Source organism: Rhea pennata, chromosome 19, assembly GCF_028389875.1.
Source record: "Rhea pennata isolate bPtePen1 chromosome 19, bPtePen1.pri, whole genome shotgun sequence".
NCBI lineage: Eukaryota > Metazoa > Chordata > Aves > Rheiformes > Rheidae > Rhea > Rhea pennata.
The window spans coordinates 8,840,643-8,862,327 of NC_084681.1; positions in this window are offsets into that span (position 1 = coordinate 8,840,643).

Consider the following 21,685-nt stretch of genomic DNA (forward strand, 5'->3'; position numbering starts at 1 on the left):
TAGGGGACTCCTCTGTGTGTCATTGAGCTTTCTGCATCCTTAATTGTGCTGTGAAATCCCCTAGGAAGATTTTGGTCTTGGTTTTAATTAAGTATTATGGTGCTGTCACCTTCAAAAGCATTGCTGAGGAACACGTCTGATGGAGGGGGGTGAGGGAAGGCCAAAGGGGAAGGAGGAAGAAAACGCTCCCCAGCAATGAGGGAGCCACAGGCGTGCAACGTGGTGAGATGGAGACCAGCCGGGGTTGTCCTGGCCGGTGCCTCGGTCCTGGTGCCCCCATCCTCTGCAGAGCCTCTTGCCATTCATGCCCTGTTCCTTTGGGGGTGCCAGCACCTCTGTTTCTTAGTGGAAAAGTGCAGTAAGAGCTCTCCAACATCCCCCTGAGAGCTAGCTCTAGCACGGGGTCCATTTCAAGCCATTGCTGGAGGTGACAAACTCAGATGGGTTCAACAGAACTGAACTGAATCTCCCTGCCCCAATTCAGTTCACTGGCACCCTGAGCCCTTTTCCCAGGTCTGTGAAGCCAAGAGGCTGTTGCAAAGCCACCCAGCCCAGCAGCGTGCAGGTGGACGTCCGTATGGAGATGGCCTTGGCAATTGGCATCCGATGAGGCTTGAGGGAACCATGCCTGCTGGCGAAGTAAGTTGTTGTCACTGTTATTAATAGATAATTGTGATAACTTCATTTAAAAGCAAACCTATCTGCTCATCCAGCTGTGGTGAGATGGCAGGAAAATAGCAAAGGCCAGGGTTCCTCGTAAAATAAAAGTGTCTGTTTTCTAGGGCTGGTTGAACAAATAGAAATGTGGTGAGGGGGCCACGAAGGCTGGAGGGAGGATCTGTAAAAATGACTGTTCTGCTGATTAGGTATTTGGGGGTAGGATGGGGAAAAGCAACATGACTTCATTTGCAAGGGAAATGAAATTATCGCCCGCTTGGTCTGCAACGCTTGCCTTCGCCGCAGAGCTTGATGAGCAGCTTTGGGGATGACCCTGCTTGCCTTACGCATGTAGGGAGTTGTGTGCTGGGAGTGGGATGTGGGGCTCTGGGGGGGGGGGGGTGTGGTCCTACTCTTGTCTGTTGGATGCCCCTCTGGATGGGGAGATGGAGCAGTTTCTAGGCCGAGGGGGCCTAGGCAACCCTTGGGGCTGTGGGGCTGGCTGGTAGGTTGACCCAGTGCCCAGGAATTGGGCTCTAGCCCCTTGCGCCACCTCTGTGCTCAGCAGAGCCCCATCTTGTGCTGATTGGGGTATATTCAGGAAAGACCATGGCTATGAACCTTGGCTGATCATTACCGAAATGGGACATGCTGTTGGCAGAGGGCTGCTCAGGACAAGATCCTTCCTGAAGCAGCTGAACCTTGGTGGAGCAGCCCCCAGGGCAGTTGCTTGCTGTCACTCAGATTCGTACCCCTAAATGGGTCTCCCCACCCATGGGAGAGGGGTTTCAGCCAACCTGCGGGTGTCAGGTGGGTGTTTGGCTCCCCAGGAACATCTCTCCTTGGTCTGGCAGGTCATGCACCCCGAAACTGGAGATGCTGTGGCAATCCTTCCCCAGGTGGCAATGTCTGCAACCTGTCTGAAGAGCAGGGTAGAAACCACACTTGTCCCCAGGCTGGGAATAGTCCTATTTTGTATGGAGAACATCCTTATGCTCCCACCTGCCTTGAAAGGGCATCAGCGATTCCCCGAATGGGAACAGAGCTACCAGTCTCCGTCCCTCAAGATTGTATCAGCGGGGTTGGAAATACAAGGGAACTTGGCTTAAACCAGGAGCGTTGGTAAGACGAGGAATGATTTAACTGATCTGGATAATCGGTTCTGACAGTGCTGCGGTCTGGGCTAGGGACCTCTCTCCTTCCCGCTGAGGCTGCAGAGGCAAGGTCTGCCTCGAATCACTCGGAGCAGCTGAGCTGGGGCTTAACTTCTATTTTATTTTAGCAGATTATAGAGACAAAAAGTCATTCCAATAGACTTTACGCCCAAAATGCCAAAGTAGGGTAGTCTGAAGCTGTCAAAATGATTTTTCCGCTTTTTCAAAACAGTCTCACAAAACTGACCTGAATTTTGCTAGGCACTTTGGCTTCTGAAGAGCTGCTTCTCTGGGGCAGAAGATGGATCGGTAAAATACATATATTTTTTTTCCTTAGCTGTTTAGCCACAAAAAAAAAAAAAAAAAAGAAAAACCACCCACACCTTGTTGCAAGAGAAAGGTGCCGAGTGGGGAACCTCACCGAGCCTCGCAGCTCACCCTGCAATAAAGCGGCTGCGATGTCCCTGGGGAGTAACTCAGGAGTTTTGCTGCACGCGCTGCAAGGCTCAGGGGCCCGGGCTGCGGGCAGACGCCAGGCCGGTGCGAGAGCTTTTTGCGTTCGGGCGACGCAGAAACCCGCGTGGCTCCGGTTTCGCTTACAGAGGCGGCCGGAGGGAGCGCGCCGGGGCGGCCGAGCAGGCGGCGGAGCCGAGGCCCCGGCCGGTTCCTCTCGGCGAAGCCCCTGATGGATGCGACGCTGGAGACGGAGCGGGCAAGGGCAGAGAATAAAACGCCGGCTCGTTCCCTGGCCTCCCGCTGCCCGGAGCGCAGAGCCGGAGGGTTGCTAGCAGGGTGCTGGCGCCGGGGTAACTGCCGAGTCCTTATTTGCTTAGTTAACCGGGTGGGTGCTGGAGAAGGCGACGCGGCGCTGCGCACCCGGAGAGGGGCCGTTCGCGGGGCACCGCCTGCCTGGCGCCGCGCAGCCCCACACGCCCCTTCGGCTCGCTCGGCTCCCCACGTCCCCCCCCCCCCCCCCCCCCCGCCTCGTTTTCAAAGAAAGAAAAGAAGAAACTAGATCTGAATCAGGGATTTCTCCTGCCGACGGTTGCATCCGACCTGATCACAGCCCTGCTTGCGCTGGCTCCCTTGCAGTTCGCTCACGCGGCTCATCGCGCCGTGCCGCGGCTCCGCATGGCCGCCTGCACGCGGAGGGTTTTGCCCAGGGCCGAGCCGCGGGCTCGTGGGGACGGTTTGAGGTGCGTGTGGCAGCCCAGCCCTGGGTTCCTGGCACCTTTCCCTCCCTTTGCAATGGTCAGACCCCGTTTTCCTTTTCCCTAAACCTCGTAATGGTCTGAGCCCTATTTTTACTACCAGCGTGGGCTGGCTCATAGAAAACGCCGAGCTTGGGACGGAGGCGCAGCGTGGCCGGAGGAGACGCTGGCTTGCAGGGAGAAGGAAGCTGCGACGGCGGAAGCGAAGCGCTGCAAGAGCCCTTCTCTGGGAGCTGCTGACATCCTCGCCACCCTCCTGCTCGGTGCAGGGCCTCCCGGGCAGCGCAGCCCTCCTTGCACATCCCTGTGCGTGGAGACGCTGCAGGTGTTTAGCATCCTTCTGGTGAAACACGTACCCGCAGCCTTTCCTGCGGGAAGGGGGCACCTGGGGGAAAGGAAGATTTGCAAGACTAGCACAAAACTCTTTAAATTCCTGATTGCATTTCCGAGGGGTTTCCTGGGGGCTTGTGCTATTTCTGTGGAAATGCCGCTGTGCGCAGAGACGCTCGGACAGCCGGGAAAAGCAGCTCGGCGATACAGAGTGAAGTTTGACAGCGCTGGCACCTTTTTGCAAAGAGAACGGCTCGGCCGGGGGCTCACGCGTTACAGCCACGGGAGCGAGGGCTTCACCTGGACATCTGTGACTGAACATCGCAGCTCAAGCCGGGAACATTCACCACCCGCCGTGACTGCCGTGCGTCCAACTCGTACGCAAACCACCGCTCGATAACCCACCGCCGAGCCCGGCGGTGCCAGGTCCCAGCGCCCCGGACCCAACGCGCCTCCTCACCCGCTTTCTGGGAGAAGCTCTGCCCACGAGCGCGGCTCTCTGCTCCCTGCCAGCCTTGCAAGCTGGTTTAGCATCCTCCACCTCCTTCCTACATGCAGAAAGCTGTTTCCCCCTTCCCCTCCAGCTCCGCTGGCAGCGGTCGGTGCCCGGGGGCCCCTCGGCCCTGCCGACGTGCCACGACTGCTCGGCCGCGCGTGGGCAAGAAGCTGGTTGCCGTCAATCTCTGCAGCGTTTTGCATCGGCTGCAGCAGGAACTGATGGGGCTCGGTGAGTTTGCAATAACCAAAACAAAAAAAAAAAAAAAAAAAGAAGAAAAGGGAGGGATGCTAAATCAAGGGCAACAGGTGTGTGTGAGCATGTTGCCTGCCCCTGGTGCATCCGGGCTGCTGCTCTGCAGCGTGACTTTTATTCGTGCCCCTTCACTTTTCAGGTCCCCCCGACTGGCGTTAGAAGCAGCCTGGTCTCCGCCGGCCCCGCGCGCGTAGCCTCGGCCTGTTAGAGGAGCCCTGCTCCCGCCGCTGTTTTTTCCTTCCCCGGAGCATTCTGCATTTTGTCTGAAATCTGCGCTTTTCAAGGGGTCGCGCTGGGCTCTGCACGCCGCGGGGTGCTCCGGGCGCCTCCTTGGAAAAACCCAGCCCGCAATTGCGGCAGCTCTTCCCCCGCCGCAGCCGCTCGCCGCTCGCCGCGCGCGCCTGCCCGGTGCCTTTCCGCAGTAGGAACGCGAGGGCCGAGCCCGGCTCAGAGCTGCCCGCGGGGCGGACGACCTGGCTGGGGTCAGTTTGCATCGCAACGGGTTTTCTGGCTGCCCCGGAGGTCTCCAGGAAAGGGAGACCCGTTCCCCGGCCTATCACCCTGCTAGCATCGCGGGGACATCCCGCTCGGATGCTCCTGGGTGGAAACCCCGGGGGGCAGTTTCCTATGACCGCCTGCCCGGCATCCTCCCCCGCCGGCGACGGATGCCACCGCTCCGGGAGCTTGGGCAAGGCCAGGCAGGGGCTACGGGCGGAAAAACCAACCAGCAGCGACTGTGTCAGAAGCAGGAGCTGAATTTACTCCATTGATTTCCCAGGTGAAAGCTCTGCGCACGTTTAATAAGGATAAATGAGATGACCTGGATAATTACAGGCCTGTCAGCTCCGCTTCGATCCTGGGCAAACTGATGGAGTGGCTGCTGCGGGAATTGATTAATAAAGAATTAAAAGAGAATAACATCAGTAAATGAAAGTAATGGCATTAACATCCAGCAACAGGTTTAAGGGCAGTGGATTTCTGCACAAGGAGCTGCTCGTCGCAGGAATGGCCGGTGCAGAGAGGAGAGCTCTGCACAAGGTGTTTTCTTTAGCGACAGAGGACAAACCAAGCGAGTAAGCAGAGCACCACCACTCTGACAGGTCCCAGAGTTAACCAGACCAAACCTCAGCTTTTTGGCCCTAAAATGAGCTTTAGCAATGAGAGCATCAGGTATTTTTGGCCATCTGATTGGACATCACCGTGGGAGTGCTGCCCTGGGGACGGAGAAGGGCAGCAAGATTTGTTTCTGCCCCCGTCCATCCCATCGTTGCATGTGCCCCGCTTGCCCCCAGCCTCCTCTCGCCCTCCGAGGAAAGGCGCCGGCACCAGCGCTGGCCGACCCGTTCAGGGGTCCTTCTCCAGTGGCCTGAAATGCTCCGCTCTTCTCCCGTTGCCATAGGAACAGACGGAGGCCTCCAAAGCATCACGGTGGGGCGCGCGTCTAGGTCACGCCATGGAGCAGGCAGTCGTTTTATAGTGATAATAAATTCAGGGAATTGGGAATCGGGCGGAAGGAGTGCACAAGGAAAAGGCCAGAAAAGGTGGAATGGAGACAAATGAACAAAAATAATTTTATAATAAGTGACTGTATCCTGTGCTAGACCTAACTGAAATCCTTCTCTGGAGTTCGAGCGAGCAGGTATGGGCACCCAGATGGTAAGGAATGATTTGTCCCTGAAGCATGATGCTGGAAAGGCAAAGACAACACCTTAAAGTATTTAAGGACTATTGGACTTCAGAAACCTTCATTATCTCCAGCGCCTGTGATGTCTGACTGTGAATTATTGCTGGCTGAAGATTTACCATCCCTCCGTCTGCATGACGGGAAATGGAGAGGCACCAAATCATCGGAGAGTAGGGTTGGCCAAGCAGAAACAACCCTCCGAAGGTCGCTGAAAATCAGCCAGGAGTGTGCACAAGGGGGAGGGAGGCAGCCGGCCCGGCTGAACCACGTGGTTCACCGAAGGCGGGGAGATCTGCTGGTCCACACCGACGTGGTGACCTCGTCTCCCGAAGGGAAGCAGGGCTGGAAAGGGCTGGGACTTTCCCCTGGGTGCTCAGGGAGCTCCTAGGTCTGCTTTCCTGCCATGATAGAGCCTGGTCTTTGCTCCACACCACCCAGCGATGCCTCGACATGGTGCTTTCTCATGTGTGTGCTAGGGTGACCCATGGCTGTGTCTTGGCTTGGAAACAGTTCCTCCTACCCCAGTTGCAGGTGACACCAGCCTGAGCAGGTTGTGTGGGTGCTCTTCATCAGCACAGGTGAGAAACGGTGCTTATAGGTAAAAGCAATTGGAGATAATTTGGAGAAACGCCCTTGGAGCAGCCGAGGAGGCCTTATCAGGTGTCCGACCACAGTGTCAGCTGCTGAACCAGCAAGCACTGCCAAAGCAGCTGTTCAAGAGCTTTCCTGTTTTCCTGGGTCTGGTGAAACAACCCCAAAGCTTTGGCTAAAGGCTATTTGTTCACAGCCCAGTGACTGTCCCGGTAAAGTCAATCTCTGCATTAACACCAGCTTTAACGGGTTGAGTTTCTCCCGCAGGAGTTTGCCTGCGGTGGCGGATCGTTGCCAGAGCCGGCATTTGTTGCAGCAGAGTCCTCGCATGCCCTAACGGCATGGAGGGCCTGAAATATGGGTGAAATCCAGCACTTCAGGCAATCCCTGTGTTTTTCCAGCCCTGGGAGCACTAACGAACGAGCCAGGGCTGCAGATCGATGCTGGCCCGCTGTTAGCCCCAGCCCGGTGCTGCTGGCGCGGCGCAGCAAGCCTAACGAAGCCTGCGCGGTGCTCTAGCTCCGAGCGCCCTCCCCAAACGTGTGCTGGCCTTTTCCTAACTGTGCTGAGATTTGAAAGGCAATTTATAGCGCTGTGTCCTGTTGGCTTCCCGAAGCAGGGTTTCTCGTGCTGATTTAATCACCTCATTATGTCAAACAAGTGAGAGTTATTTTGAGGATGGCTAATAGGTGCCAATTTATACCTCTTGGCAGCGCGACGCCTGTACTGAGCCTTAGCACTCGTTTATTGGCGAGACGAAGAGAGCCTTGCGCTGGCTGCTTTTTAGTGTAGACAAGGCTCACCCGGGACCTGGGATATCTGTTGCTGGTGCTTTGCAAACACTTTTCTTACCACGGCTTTCTTTCAAATTACTCCTAGTCTGGTGTAACAAGGCAGCTGTAGTAACTCCAAAATTGCAGAGCTGGGCTGTGGCCAGAGCTCAAGACAGGCAGGCACCAAAAATCCCTGCAGCTCAGTTCCCCTCCGTGGGCTCCCTCTGGCCGTGCCAGATAGGCAGGAAAACCAGTTTTGGGTTCTCCTCCTCTACGGGGCCTGTTCCCCGTTCAAGGTTAGATGGTGCAAAGGGGTCTTCTTCCATAAGACTAAACCCTGGTTTCTGTGCTTTTGTGCAAGGAAATAAGTTGTCCTGATTCTCCAGCTGTCAGAACCCAAGCCAAGAGCAATGTGTTCTCCAGATGCATGGGGGGAGACTGAGAGCAGGCCCAGGGAGTTGCTCCCTGGATGGCCAGTTAAATTCAGCACAGCGAGCTCTGCCTGGAGGTGGCCTTCCTGTACCCAGGTGGTGACTATCCCCATGTTGGGCCAAGGCAATTCACTCTCCAGGGAAGGAGAATGATGAAGAGAGGGGATGAAGGTGTGTAGGAGGAGCTGACTGGCTTCCAGGAGCCTGGAATTGTCTCCTTGGTCCCGGTCTTGTGCTTCCTCCCAATGCTCTGAACTCCAAAAAAGAGGGATTTTACCCCAGTATCCTTTCGTTTGCCTGGTTTCCCTCCGAGGTACCACCTCGCAGGCTGTGGAGATCAGGGAGCTTGACCCCACTCCTTTCCCATTGCCACTCTGCTTCCTCCCAGACTGCCCAGACTTAGATGTTTTGCACCACAGTCCTTTGAACACCAACACAGTGAAAAAAAGCTAATGATGAGCTGCAATCTCCGAGCAGAGCGAGCTTTCATCCTTGCTAGCCTCCCCCACCCAGTTGTGGCCTACTAGGAAGTTACAAATACCCAGCAGCTCTGCTGAGGGGTAAATCCTCCGCAAAATCCCCCAGGCATGCCTTCCCCGCAGCACGCCGCGAGCGGGCGCAGGGAGGGAGGGAGCTCGGCCGCTTGAATCTCACTTCCGAGCTGTGGAAAGGGGCTGAAGGTGGCTCCTGGGCAGCTGGGAGGGAGGATGGCGGAGAGGGGCCGACTGGGTCTCCAGGCCTTGGTAGGAAGAAGTACGGCCCTTTAGGGACACGCAGCGAGTCCTGGTCAAGGCTGGCAGCTGCATGACCCTCGCGAGCCCTCTGCACCGAGGCAGCAGCTGGAGGCCAGGCCCAGTGCCACGCAGCACGGTCATCCCACACAAGCTGGGGGAACCCCATCCCTCGTCCTGCTGGGACTGAGCTGGCATACAAGAGGTGCCGATGGATCGCACCAAGCTGCTATCTCGCCTGGTGGCCTGTCTCCAATGGTGACCAAAAGCTAGTGCCTCTGATGGGATGCAAGAACAGGGCAAGCATGCACAGCCTCTTCTGCAAATGCTCTCCTCAGCCTCAAAAATGTGTAATCTCTTGAGTCAGAGATGTTTGTGTAGCTAACTCAATGGATTTGTCTGCTGTGAATCTGTCCTGACTTGCCTTGAAACCACATCAGCTCTCAGCTCCTTGCTACACGGGGAGATGTGCATGGAGAACTGGCTGCTCTCCGAACTACTGCCCTGAGCTTCATTTGGTGCCTTTGGTCTGAAAAAGAGAGATTTGCAGTTGCTCCTAGCCCTGTCCCATGGGTTTTGGCTGGTGGGTTTTCTCAGAGAGCAATTTCTGGTGCAAAAGCTCCCAGGCCCCGTTCCTGGAGATCATGTTGTCTAACTCAAGGTCTGTCAGATCCTGGAGCAGCCAAGGCTGATGCTGGACTGCTGGTGCGTGTTCGTGAGGCACTGACAGGTCATTGCACAGAAGTCACCCGAACCTTTAAAGAGGTGACAGGTACCTGTGGGGTGGCTGGAGAAATTGCTGTCAAGGCAGGAGCTCTGCACAGGCTGGTGCAACATATTGGTAGGGAAGCGAAGGAGAAACCAGCTCACCAACTTGGACATGACTGTGGAGTCTCCAACCTGGACTTTTTCAGCTGGCTGGTGGTGGCAGAAGCCCTGTGTGGCTTTCACGTGCCAGGAAGATGGACTGTTTTGCTCGGGAGCGGGGGGTGGGCTTTGGAAGAGAGCGGGAGAAATTTCAGGAAGGAACTTCCTTTTTTTTTTTTTTAATTCAGCATCTTCCCAGGATGCCGCCTCTGCCAGCAGACGGGGAACGGGGCAGGTCCCCGCGCTGCCCTGGGTCATGTCTTTCCTCCGGTGACACGAGCTTTAAATCGCGCCGCTGGGACGTGGCTCCTGGGTTGGTTGGTTGGAGCCACGCGCGCGAGACGGGGTTTAGGTTAGCAAACCAGAGAGTGCAATTTAAGTGATCACTTTTAATCTTGTTGCTCGTTTGTACGTTTTATTTACTTCCTCAGTGCGATTCTCCGTGGCTGTAACCATTAATACACAGTTTTATGTCTTTTACACTGTATTTGGCATCCGCTTCTTTTTGCTAAGCAAAAAAAAAAACATTTATGATGCAAGTTTGCTTAAGCAACTACATAGCTTAATATATATTTATGGGGAGTCTTTGTTTTTCCTTTTATTATATTATAATGTAGGGAATGACGCGTTTCTTTTTTATGAGATGATTATTGATTGTGGACTCATGACTTGCATCATGGTCTATTTGGATGGAAATTGGTTTTTAATTTAAAATGCCCCAAATGCAGCATCAAAAAATGGATGGTTAGTTATAGATGAAAACTTATCTGAGCATGCATTTAAACCTGATTTTTCTAAGCAAGGTATGGACTTTCTGCAACGAGGGTGCTGGAACACCTTCACATTTCGCCTTTATGTTTTGCCTTCGTGAATGCCTTCATTTTAAAACTGCAAGCATATGGCTTTAAAATTAATATATCCCTCAGATTTTATTCACAGGCAGGTAAAGGAAAATGAGTTTTTCTGTTTCTTCTCAGCCCAAATTTCTCTGTTTTACAATGTATTAGTATTTGTATACAAATCACTTTAATTATGGGAGTTTAGGTCTCAGCAATTGACTTCTTGATTCCTTATAGAAAACCATATTTAAGGCAATTAGAAAAAGGTCTGAGGCTAGGAAACGCTAGCCCGGGTCGGGCAAGGGGGCGCAGAACCGCCACAGCGCCAAGTCTAGTCCGTAACTTCTCTTTCTCCCTCCTAGTAAGGGTAATTTTTTCCTATTTGCAGGTACTTTCTGACAGTAATTGGCCACCGCTGGCTGGGCGGTGTTTTCGCCCCAGCAATACTACACAAAATAAATGTCCCCGCGTCGTCACCAGCAGGTTGAGGCAGTTTTCTGGGCCCAGATCAGGTTATATTATTTCATGGAAACAAATCCTGTGGATTGCACATGACAGTGCAACCCTAATAAAAACAGCTCATTAGCGTCACGCTAATAAAAACATCCCGTCAGGCACGGGGTAAATATCCCACGGGGGCTGGTGGCATCTCGTTCTCGCCCCTTTGGGGACCTGCCGCTTCCCAGAGCGTGCTCTGCGGGGGCGAGTTGCTCCCAAAACGCCGCTGGAGAGGAGCAGGTCCAGCTGCGCCCGGAGCAGGGAGAGAAAGACGAGCGCTGCGAAAAAAAAAAAAAAAAAGAAAAAAAATGAAAAAAAAAAACAAGAAAAGAAAGAACAAGAGAAAAAAACAAAGAAAAGGAGGGAAAAAAAGCAACTGCACTTGTGTGCTTTCAGTTCGCCAGCGGCTGGCAACAGCTTAATGCGTGTGCATCGCTGATGCTCTTTTGCGTGCTCCAGCCCCACTGGCACACATATATTTTTTTCGACTCCCTTTCCCAGCGTAACTGCAGTTTGTTCTGCCGTTCCCCCGTGGACGACTCCAGCTCCAAAGCGAGCGCGCCTCTGAGGAGCCCGTGCCAGACCGCGGGGCACGGCGGAAATCTCCCGAACGGGGGGCGCGCGGCGGCGGGCGAGCCGCGGCGGCGGGCGAGCCGCGGCGGCGGGCGAGCCGCGGCGGCGGGCGAGCCGCGGCGGCGGGCGAGCCGCGGCGGCGGGCGAGCCGCGGCGGCGGGCGAGCCGCGGCGGCGGGCGAGCGGCCCCGGAGCCGCCGCGCCGCGGTTGCTCGCTGCTTAGAGCGCGCGGGCTGGAGCGCTCCGCCGCCGGTGCTCCCGGCTCCTCATCGCCGTTTCCCGCGTGTCCCCCCCCACCCCCCCGCGGGAACGCGGCCGTCCCGGGAGAGGAGGTCACGGCCGCTGGCGGCGGGAGCTCGCCGAGGGCAGCGGCCCCCCGCGAGACCGGCCGGGAAGGGCTCCGACATCAAGGCCGTCTTCGGTCGCCACCGCGTCTAACCTCGTCTCTCAACTCGCGCGTCTGCAACGCACGCGGCACCACCCAAGGCACCCGCGACCGGCAAGCAGGGGCCTCCGATTTTTATCCCCGGGACAATTTTTGCTCGGAGGGGCAGGCGGGGAGCGGGAGGCGCGGCGGCCCGCGGGCCAAGGCGCGGAGGACGAAGGCTCTGCCGCCGGCGAGGCGGAGCTGGGCGCTCCCGGCTCAGCGCGCCGCGGCGGAGGCGCCGGCCCGGGCAGCCGCGGCTGGTAGCTCGGCAGAAAGCCGCCTTTAACGCAGGGCTCGGCCGGGGGGGGGGGGGCAGGGCTCGGCCGGGGGGGGGGGGCGATACGCCAGCTGCACGACAGCTCCCACGCTTTATTTGCTGGTAATTTACAGCCCACGCCGAGAGGCAGCGTAATATTCGCAAGCAATTAAAGCGAGGGTGACTCAACAGCGGGCGCCTCGGGGCGGGCGGATCTCTCCGGCGGTTCGTTCCTCGCTCAGAGGCGAGCCGGCGTTTTTCCGCTCCTTTCGGGGGGCCCTGCAGACCCCCCCCCGAGGTGCCGAGCGCCTGAGATTCCTCGCAGTTACCGAAGGCTCTGCCTCGGGATGAAAACGTAAAAAAGACAAGAAATCGATGCTGATAATTAATTTAACGGAACCCGCGCACTCTTTCTCCATCCAGTCAATGCAAAGAGAAAATCATACAGTAGCTGAATTTTACATTTCCACAGAGACCGTGCCGGGACAAAACGAATAAGCGATCATAAATTACTTCAAAAGCTCTGACACGTTGTTTGGTGTGGGTTTTTTTTTTCTTTTTTTAATTAAGTGGAGAAATTTGCGGTCGCGTTTCCCCGCTGCCCGTGCAGGAGCGAACGCCGGAGCTCGGAGGCTGCTTTGGGCAGCCCGGCCCGCGGAGACGGCGCCATTCCCCCCGGGAATCTGGGAAAGGGGGGGAATGGGGGCGCCCGGCTCGAATTTTAGGGTGTTTTTCTTTCTTTTTGCAACGGTTTTGCCCATGGTCGGTTTGACTGCTCTCCTCGCCTGGCTTGGGGCTCGTGGCGGCGTTAGCACGTGGCCAGGCGTAAGGGGGGTGAGCAACGTGGCACGAGGGGGTGTGCACGCGGCACGAGGGGGTGAGCACGTGGCACGAGGGGGTGTGCACGCGGCACGAGGGTGTGTGCAACGTGGCACGAGGGGGTGTGCAACGCGGCACGAGGGGGTGAGCACGTGGCACGAGGGGGTGAGCAACGCGGCACAAGGGAGTGAGCAACGCGGCACGAGGGGGTGTGCACGCGGCACGAGGGGGTGTGCAACGTGGCACAAGGGGGTGTGCAACGCGGCACGAGGGGGTGAGCAACGCGGCACGAGGGGGTGAGCACGTGGCATGAGGGGGTGAGCACGTGGCACAAGGGGGTGTGCAACGCGGCACGAGGGGGTGAGCAACGCGGCACGAGGGGGTGAGCACGTGGCATGAGGGGGTGAGCACGTGGCATGAGGGGGTGTGCAACGTGGCACGAGGGGGTGTGCACGTGGCACAAGGGGGTTTGCTCCATGCCCCGTTGGTGCTGCAGGATTTGAATGACTCCGCAGCACTCCTGGCCACAGCTGCCTGTGGGTAAAGCAAGGAAACAGCTTGTTTGTTCTTCTTATTCCATTAGGTAGCGATCCCTGTGCTTGCTCTGCGTGCAAAGCGTGTGCAAAGCGTGTGCGAAGAGGCAGTCCGGGCCGGACCCGCAGGGATGTCGCACGCGAGCAGGCAGGGCCCCGTGCCCCGTTTTGCCCAGCTCCCTGCCGCTCTCCTGTGTGTGCAAATACTTAACGTTTAATTAAATTTTAAAATGCTTAATACTGCTGAGACGGGGTGGGAAACGCTAGGAGCCGCCTTCCGTGAGTATTTCCCTGATGCGGTTTAAGGAGCTTTGGGATTTCTTTCTTTCTTTCTTTCTTTTCTGCAACAGCAGCATGGCCCCAAGCGCGATGGTTTCTTGAAGAGGATCCAGCCCGGCTGGACGCTATGTGACCTTGAAAGACAAGAATCAAAAAAAGAAAAAAAAGGAAAAAGAAAAAAAAAAACAAAGAGCAAAAGAAAGGGAAAGGGAAAGGGAAAGGGAAAAGGAAAGGGAAAGGGAAAGGGAAAGGGAGAGGGATCCTACCAGCGCCCACTCCAGCATTGTTAATCCAATAGCTGACGGTTTATTTGTACCAACTAAGATGAAATGAGCAACTTAATTCCCTTTTAATTCTCCTCAGAAGGTTTAATAGCTGCTTTCTTGCAGGAAATTAACTTCGCTTCAGCCCCCGGCTTGCCTGGCCCTGGGGATTTTTTATTTCTTTCCTTACTCCTTCCCGATAACTGATGAGACTCCCGTCCCGGGACAGGAGTAACAGAGCTGTTTCAGATATTCCTGGCGTGCTCTACGCGTTTTTCACGCAGCGACGGCAAGGTTTCCTCCGCGGCTGCGCCTCGGGGCCGAGAGGAGCCGGCTGCCCGCGGCGGCCGTGCGCATCTCCCTGGTGCTCAGCACCCTGCGGGGACCCTTCGCGGCAGGCGCGAGGCGCTGCCTCTACGAGACCGCCTCGAGCAGAACGCGTCGATATTCATTAATCGACTACGGTGTCGGTACAAAAATAGGTATTTTGCCATCAAAATCAACCGTGTCCTTGACGGATGCAAGAGCGCGGGGCGTTGATTCCTGGGTGGCTCCCTGGATCCTGCCGGGATAGCAGCGGGCTCTGGACCGGCGCTTCGCCCGCCTGCGGGGCGGTGGAGCGCGAAGGCTGCCCGAATCCTCGCGGCGCCGCGCGCAGCCCGTCCCGGCGCCGGTCTTCACTGACATCTAGCGGCAACGGGACACCCGGAGACACCCGGAGACACCCGGAGCCAGAAAGTGGGGTGCAGCGCCTGCAGCCCGCGGCGAAAACGAGCACGGAAAGGGAGCACGGAAGGGTTTCGATACCTGCCGCGGAAGACACCGATCACGTAGGCGTCTTAGCGCCTTCTCATCTGGAGGAATAAGAAGTCTGGACGAGGTGGGCCGGCCCGGGTGAGCCTTGATCTGCCTCCGCTGATCGCACTAAGAGCTGGAAGGGGGAGAAGAGCAGAGCAGCGGGAGAGGCGCTGTGCCCAGCGGCCCGCCCCGTCCATCGCCTGCGCCCGGGGGACGGCGATGGGCTGGATGCCGGCCGGCCCGGCCGCCCCGGTGCTCCCCGGAGGACAGCGGTGATGTTGATCCACACCCTCCAAGGGGCTGGTTTGCAAAACCTGACCCTGGCCAGTGCAGTCCGTCTGAGGGATAAAGTGCTTCGCAGAGCGGCTGTTGGCCTTCTGTGCCTGGGCAGATTTCATCCCCCCCACCCCCGCAAAAAAAAAAGTGAAAAATAAAAATCTGGTTCATTTCTTGCAGTGGAAGCACAGTTTCGTGGCCATTTTCATCTATATGGTTCTGAACCTCCCTCTCGGAGAGACGCGCAGAGTCCAACTCAGCCTCCACATCGCGGAAAGCTGCTTACACCATAACACATTATTTGATAGAAATTTTGCTGAGCTTTTTCCTTCCGGTTGGAAATCCCTATCGCTGTCCAGTTGGTTTGTGCACCCAGGAAAGCAGATCTTTATCTATCTGCTAGAGGTTCAGTCGATTCCCTGGCCTCTGAGGACTGTCAGAGCTTCCAGGCCCTCAACAGTCGTCCCGGCACGGTGATCTGGCTGTCGCTTTTCTGCAGAACTCTGGTAGAAACGGTCGGTCTGAAAGCCTCATTTCTAGCTCAGTAGCAGGAGGCCCAGAGAGACCAGGAGCCTGATGTGACTCCATGGAGAGCACGTGCTCCTTCCTGGGTGGTGGTGGGGAGCAGGGTCCAGCTTGCACAGAGGGCTGTGATGGCGATGGTGGTGCTCTGCATGCGTCTCCTGGGGACACCGGTGAAAAGCCAGCCCTCCTCTGTGCGAAGGCCTGAAGGCCACCTCGTGGAGCAGGAGAAACCTCTGACCTTCACCATCCTTGTGATTTCCTCCTGACTACTGTGCAAAGCCTGTGGGCAACCTGCAAGGAGGCTAAGCACCTTTCGGTCAGGTTCTTCCTGATGAGGAAAATCCTTGGAGAGAGCTTCAGGTAACCATTGGTTCAGGCTGCTCAGGTTGGCCAGGTCCTTGCTTTAAGCCAAGCTTCACTAAGTTGAACTGACTGAAAATCCCAAGGTGGTTTTGAGCTTCTGTGCCAGTGAATCTCCCTGAAGAGCTGGGGTCTCCCTTTCCATGCAGCCCACGAGGTCTCGCTCCACATTCCCATGTGGGTGGATGAAGGGGACGTTCCCAGCCCCCATCGCAGCCGAACCAAAACCCCTTGTGGTCACCTTGTGCCCTGGGTGTTGGATGTCCCATTGCCTTCCTGGGTTATCTGGCTACCTGGTCCTTTGCATCCAAACCTCTTCTGCTAATAGTACAGAGATTTAAAGACCTAGATCGACAGGGCTGATTCTTAAGCGTATTAACTCTGGAGCTAACAAAAGAGGAAACAGTTTGCCAAGAAAGCAAAAACCGAAAGGTGCTGGAAGCACCTGGCGAATATATTCCCACTGCTCACCACAGCCCAGTCCCACCATCATAAGGCCCAAGATGTTTAAAGCCTGAAACTAAACATTTATAACAGGGTAACGTAGCTGTAATATTTGTTTGCAGCTCATGCTTTACATACAGGCTGTGTTTTTCCATTTTTCCTTTTTCCCTTTTTTGCTTTGCTGCTGCGAAAAAAAAAAGCCTGCAGTCTTCAGCTGATGGGAGCATAAGGGATAATCTTCAGGTGCCTCCCAAAATCTCGTGGAAGATTTTGTTCTTCCATCTTATCTTCTCCTTCAGGTCACGTCCACCTCGCAGCTTGATTAGCAACACAGTTTTGCCCATCTCTTCAGGTACTGTTGTAGCTCTCGGTGCTAATTGTTGTGTGTTTTAATTCATCTGTGACTGATACAATCTTCAAAGCTTAAGAATGTCTTGATCTAAGACTTCCAGATTTTTATTCCCTTTTCTTTTGAACTCCTGTAAAGCACCTCTGGGACCCAACAGCTATTGCTTTAGGTTTCCTTTTAATCAGCTTGCTTTTCTTCCCCAAAACAAAGACAAATAACATTGCAATGCTTTCTCCTTGGAAACTTCTCCACATATGGAGGAAGAGAGGTTGAAAGCATGACTTGTTAAAGGCTGAATTTCTTGATGTCTCTCCTCTTTTCTTCTGATTTGATGCAAGACAAACGACTCCCTTAATTTAGCTGAGACACTGATGGGCGCACGTGTAATTTGGCCACGCTACAGACAGCCACAAGCCTGGGCAATCGCAGGTGAGTCCAGGGAGCATCAGGCGATGGGGTGTCGCGTCCGGTACGCTGCGTCCGGCTCCCGGGCCAGGGCGTTGCTCAGCGCGGCCGGGAGACCTGGCCCGTTTCGCCCCCAAAGCGGCTCCGTTTTGGAGGTTGTTGCGACGAAACTCGTGCATGTGGGGCCCTTCCTCGCTGGCACCCAGTTGCTCCTGGAGGTGCAGCCTGGGTGGCCCTCGCCTGGCTGGCTTGAAGATGGAGGAGCTGGCGTGGGAGCGAGCGAAAAGAAAGATGAGAAAAGCTCCTTTCCGCTCATGCAACATGAACGCCAACGCCACGAAACCTTGCAGCCGCCGCCAGGACCCGCGTTTGTGCTGCATGGGGAAAGCGCGGTGCAACGTGCCGGAGCGGCTCCGGCGAGGCGGCCCGGAAGGCAAACGGCCCTCTGCCCTCCGCGCTGCTGCCCGCCGAGGTGCTCGCGGGGTCGGCTCGGGCGCGAGCCGTGCCGGGAGGCGCCGGGGGCTGTTTGCAGGGTCTCTTCCTCCTCCTTCTGCCGGCGAACCGAAGGGGCGAGTTTGGGATCATTTTTCTGCTTCTCGCGGTTGCTCCCTGCCGGAGCTGATTTATCCCCGTCGCCCGCGCAGCTATAGCCGAAGGGGACATGCTTTTGCCTTTGTATTACACAAGATTGCGGTAAATTATTAGCTTCTTTGTGTCAACCAGAGCCTGACTCGGCCCATAAAACTTTCTAGCTGCGTTGCTGCACTAGAACACGGCCCCAGCGTGCCGGCAGTGAGCTGGCCGAGGCCCAAAGGAAGACGTTTCCAGCCCAAAGGATATGGTTTACTCCCGTGTGACCCCTACGCATGCTCGTTTGCAAGCTAATATCAATCAATCACTGCTTGCTCCAGCCCCGCTCGCGGCTCGGGGGCGACCGGGTGGGCGAAGCGGGGGGCTCGTGGCTGGAAACGTGTGTCGGGGTAGCTACGCCGGAGAGCCGCCCGGGCGCCCCGCGCGGTGCCGCTCGCCCCTTCTTTGGAGAGAGCTCGCTATTGCTATTGTTATTATTATTATTATTAACCCTGCGCATAGAATCAGCAAGCTGAAAACTCGGAGGGCTCAGAGCGAGGTTGCAGCACGTTCAGTATGTTATCTGTAAGTGAGGGGTGCGGGCGGGCAGAGCGCGGAGAGGGGGTTTCTCCCGAGAGCCGCAAAAGCGGGACTTTTAATTTAAAACTATCCTTCATTGACTCGAGTGCCTCTCCTGTGAATCTGTTTTTTATTTCCCCCTGCGCAGCAGTAATCAGACAGTAACAAGGGAGAAGGGGAAAGGGATTATCTAGTAGCTCTATCTGGCTGATTTCAGGGCTGTAAATTATAGATATATATGGTACAAAGGAGTGCTGGGATATTAATTTCTGTTGTTGAAAATCACGGACCCTCTGCTTTAATTTACTGCTAAATAATAAATGACATTGTAAGATACTCAGCAAAGATAAAGATGCCCCGGTAAATCAAACAGCTCATAAACACTTATGGATTGGTCTATCTGGTATGTGTACTTAAGTGTTTTATATTGTTCTTGCAAAGCAGAAGTAAGCAGGCGTTTAACTGATGGTAGCTGCCAAAACACAGGATGAACCGGTGAATCAAATGGTTTCCTGCAAATTAGCATTTGCAGTTGCAGAATTAAATGAACAGTGGAGCGTTAGGGATTCGAAAACGTTTGATCGTAAAGCCCCAAATCTGCCCCTTCGGAGCAAGTGGATCTGTTTTAACTCGCCGGAGTGAGTCGCTGATCTTCGAGACCGCAAGCTGGAGGTGCCCCGTCTGCAAAGCGGCGGGGGCAAAACTGCCGCGCGCGGGGCCGTGCCCGCGGCAAAGCGGAGCGGGGCGCGGGGCGAACCGGGGCGGCCGGCCCCCTGCCCCTTCCCTCCTCCGCCCGGCTCTCGGCTCTTCCCTCTGCTGGCTCCAGCCCTGTTTTTCTCTCTCCTCTCCGGGATTCCTCCGTAACGGGCGGCGGAGCAGGATGGCAGAGCTGCTAATTGCGTCCGGAGGAGAGGCACCCGTAAGCGAGATGGATGTTCGGCCGGCGGAGCGCGGGCCCCCGGGATCCGGAAGGGCGACGTCCCTGCAGTGCCAGGCTCCAGCTATTTGCAAAGGAAAGTTAGAGTCAAAATGATGCAATTAGAGCCTGAAGAGGAAATAAAATACGGATGTGGCTGGTTTTGACATTTATACAGCGTATTTGTTCGGATTTGCTCGGATGGCAGCAAACCCTCTGGTCTGCTCCCTTCACTGACGTCCGTGCTGGCGAGCTGCAAGCACTCGTGTTCGCGGTGCCTTCCACCCTCTGCCCGCAGAGGGGCCGGAAGAGTCGACCACCTCCTCCCCAGCGCGAAGCGCTCCTCTCCGCGGGGCCCGCGCTCACGCTCCCAACGTGTTTTCTGCATCGGGGTGATGGGGCCGCAGCGGCTGCTGGCAACCTGTGCAGACCCTGTCACCGGGAACCGCCGCGCCGCGGTGTCACGTTTAACTCCTTGCTGCAGCAGTGACTGAGCGGGACCAACACAACCCAGGAGCAATCAGGCTCCCGCAGGCCTACGATATTGCATTTGCTAATGCTGTTGAGAGACAGGGCAGCTCCGATTTGCCCAGAGCTCCTATGTTACAACACAGCACTGCTGGGAGGGTCTGTAGAGGAAACCACATTTGACAGCAAAAGCATTTTGCTGGAGCACAGCATGAGAAAAACAAATTACGATGGCGTAAACGAGCAAATCCATCATCAGAGGGGAGAGGAGGGGAGAATTGGTTTAAGGCGCCGCGTACGAGGCTGTGACAGTAATCATATAACGGCCCTTTAAACGTCAAGGAGGATGAACACGGTTTAACAGCAACAGAGATGCTGCCAAGCTGGGCGCTGTGCAACCAACCGGATGGATGGATAGATCTACCTATTATCTGCTCCCCGTAAAAAAAAAAGCAGAGAGATAATTCAGGTTTACACTTGACCTAGTGTGTAAATCTCAGAGAGGTAATGTTTTCTTTTTATCAAAAAAAGAGAAAGAATTAGTTTGTTTTCAGAAGCATCTCTGCCACCAGCACCTCGAGGAAGAAAAGAGACAAAAGAGGCTGGGCGCGCGGGGAGGGGGCGACGGCAGAGGGACGCCGCGGGCCGCTCCGTTTGCAACATCCGTTGTACTACGCCTTCGCTTTTGGGCTCTGCACACGCATCCCGCTCCCGGCGAGGGGGCGTCTGGCCCCAGCAGGGAGCGCGGCTGCTCCTGCTGCCGCCCGAGGGTGCTCCTGGGGTGGGGAGGGTCATCCAGGAGGAGGGTGGTTTGATGCCACGCGGGTGGCGATAGAAGCTGCGAGACTTGTGCCGATTTCCCCACTGGCTTGCGGGCTCTTGGCGGCCCCGCCACGGCGCCAACAGCCCTGGGTTGTCCCCCGGGAAAGAGCCGCCGACGGTCACGGCTGCGGCGTGGCTCCCTCGCGCTCAGGCTTGTTCCCCCTCTTCCCCTTCTGCAAGGCTAGGCTGCGTTTTGCAATTAAGTTAACGGGAAATGAGCCAAATGGATCCTTTCTTCCTTCTCCGTCTCTCGCAACACGACCACAGCTATATCCTAACATGGCCAGTTCTGCAGAAAACACATTTCCTTTCTAAAGCATAAGAAAAATACCCCACTCAGTGTCACCACATCAAACACTAAAAACAGCAATACGCGCACCGCCGAGGAGAGCCGGGCTAGGCTGGGACAGGGACGGCGGGCAGGAGCGAAGGGCTCGGTGCTCTGCAAACCGCGCTCCCCAAGCCAGCGGGTGCTTGTGTTTGCGTTCACCCCCTCGCATCCCCGCTCATCCCGTTGCATCTCGGGTCTCCCTTTGCAAAATGGGGATCGCAGCCTCCGCTTTCACAGGGGCTGCAAAGAAATTCCTCGGTATGTGTAAAGCACTCAAATGGTGTGTTTACAAGCGCCCGAAGAGGGGTGCTGAGCAAACGAAGGGTTTAGTGTTCGGAGCAGGCTCGAGCGGCACGCCAGCAGCCAGGCCCAGGCTGCACACTGACTAATGGAAAACCAGAATATTGAATTACCTGCTCAGGCGGCGTGGTCGAGCCGCCCTCTGCGCTGCGGGAGGCCGCGCCGGCAGGAAAGCGGGGCCGTAATCACGTCGTTTCGGCCCGTTGCACCGTGCTAAGGTTGCACAGGCAGCGTTTGCTCTGCGGCGCGGGGCTTTGCAAGCCTGGGACTGCTCTTTCAGGCCAGGTTTTGCACACACGATTTAGATCTGTAGCTGTATTTTTATAGAAGGTCTGCTAAAATGTGTTACTGCAGCCAGAAAAATAAGTGCTCGTTCTTTTTTCTGCGGCCGTGAATGGGAAAGCTCAGGCCTGTGTCCTGTAGTGTTTCCCTTCTGCAGGGTTATTTATATTGAAATGTCTCAAAGGGAAGTTTATGATTAAATTACATGATTGAGATACCTTTATTCATGCTGAAAAGGCTCTCTCACTTATCCGTGAGTGGAGCTGTCAGAGCCGCTGAGAGCAAAGCACAATTCAGCATAAACCAGGGGCCTCAAAACCCATAAACAGAAAATCAGATCTAAATATTGATTTACACTGTATTAATGCAGAGCCAGTGTCAGCTTCTAGCAAAATCAACCTCAGGGTTCTCCATATATAAAGACTGCATGTTTGCGTGTCTTCTTCTGAAATAGAAACTAAATAGAAAACTAAAAGCCAGCACTTTCTTAGGAGGCAGATGATTTTTGCTGGAACTGGATCATATAGTTTCCGTCCTAATGGAGAACTGCACCACCCCCACTTTTTCTGGGGGCCACCTCAGCCCCCGAGGTAA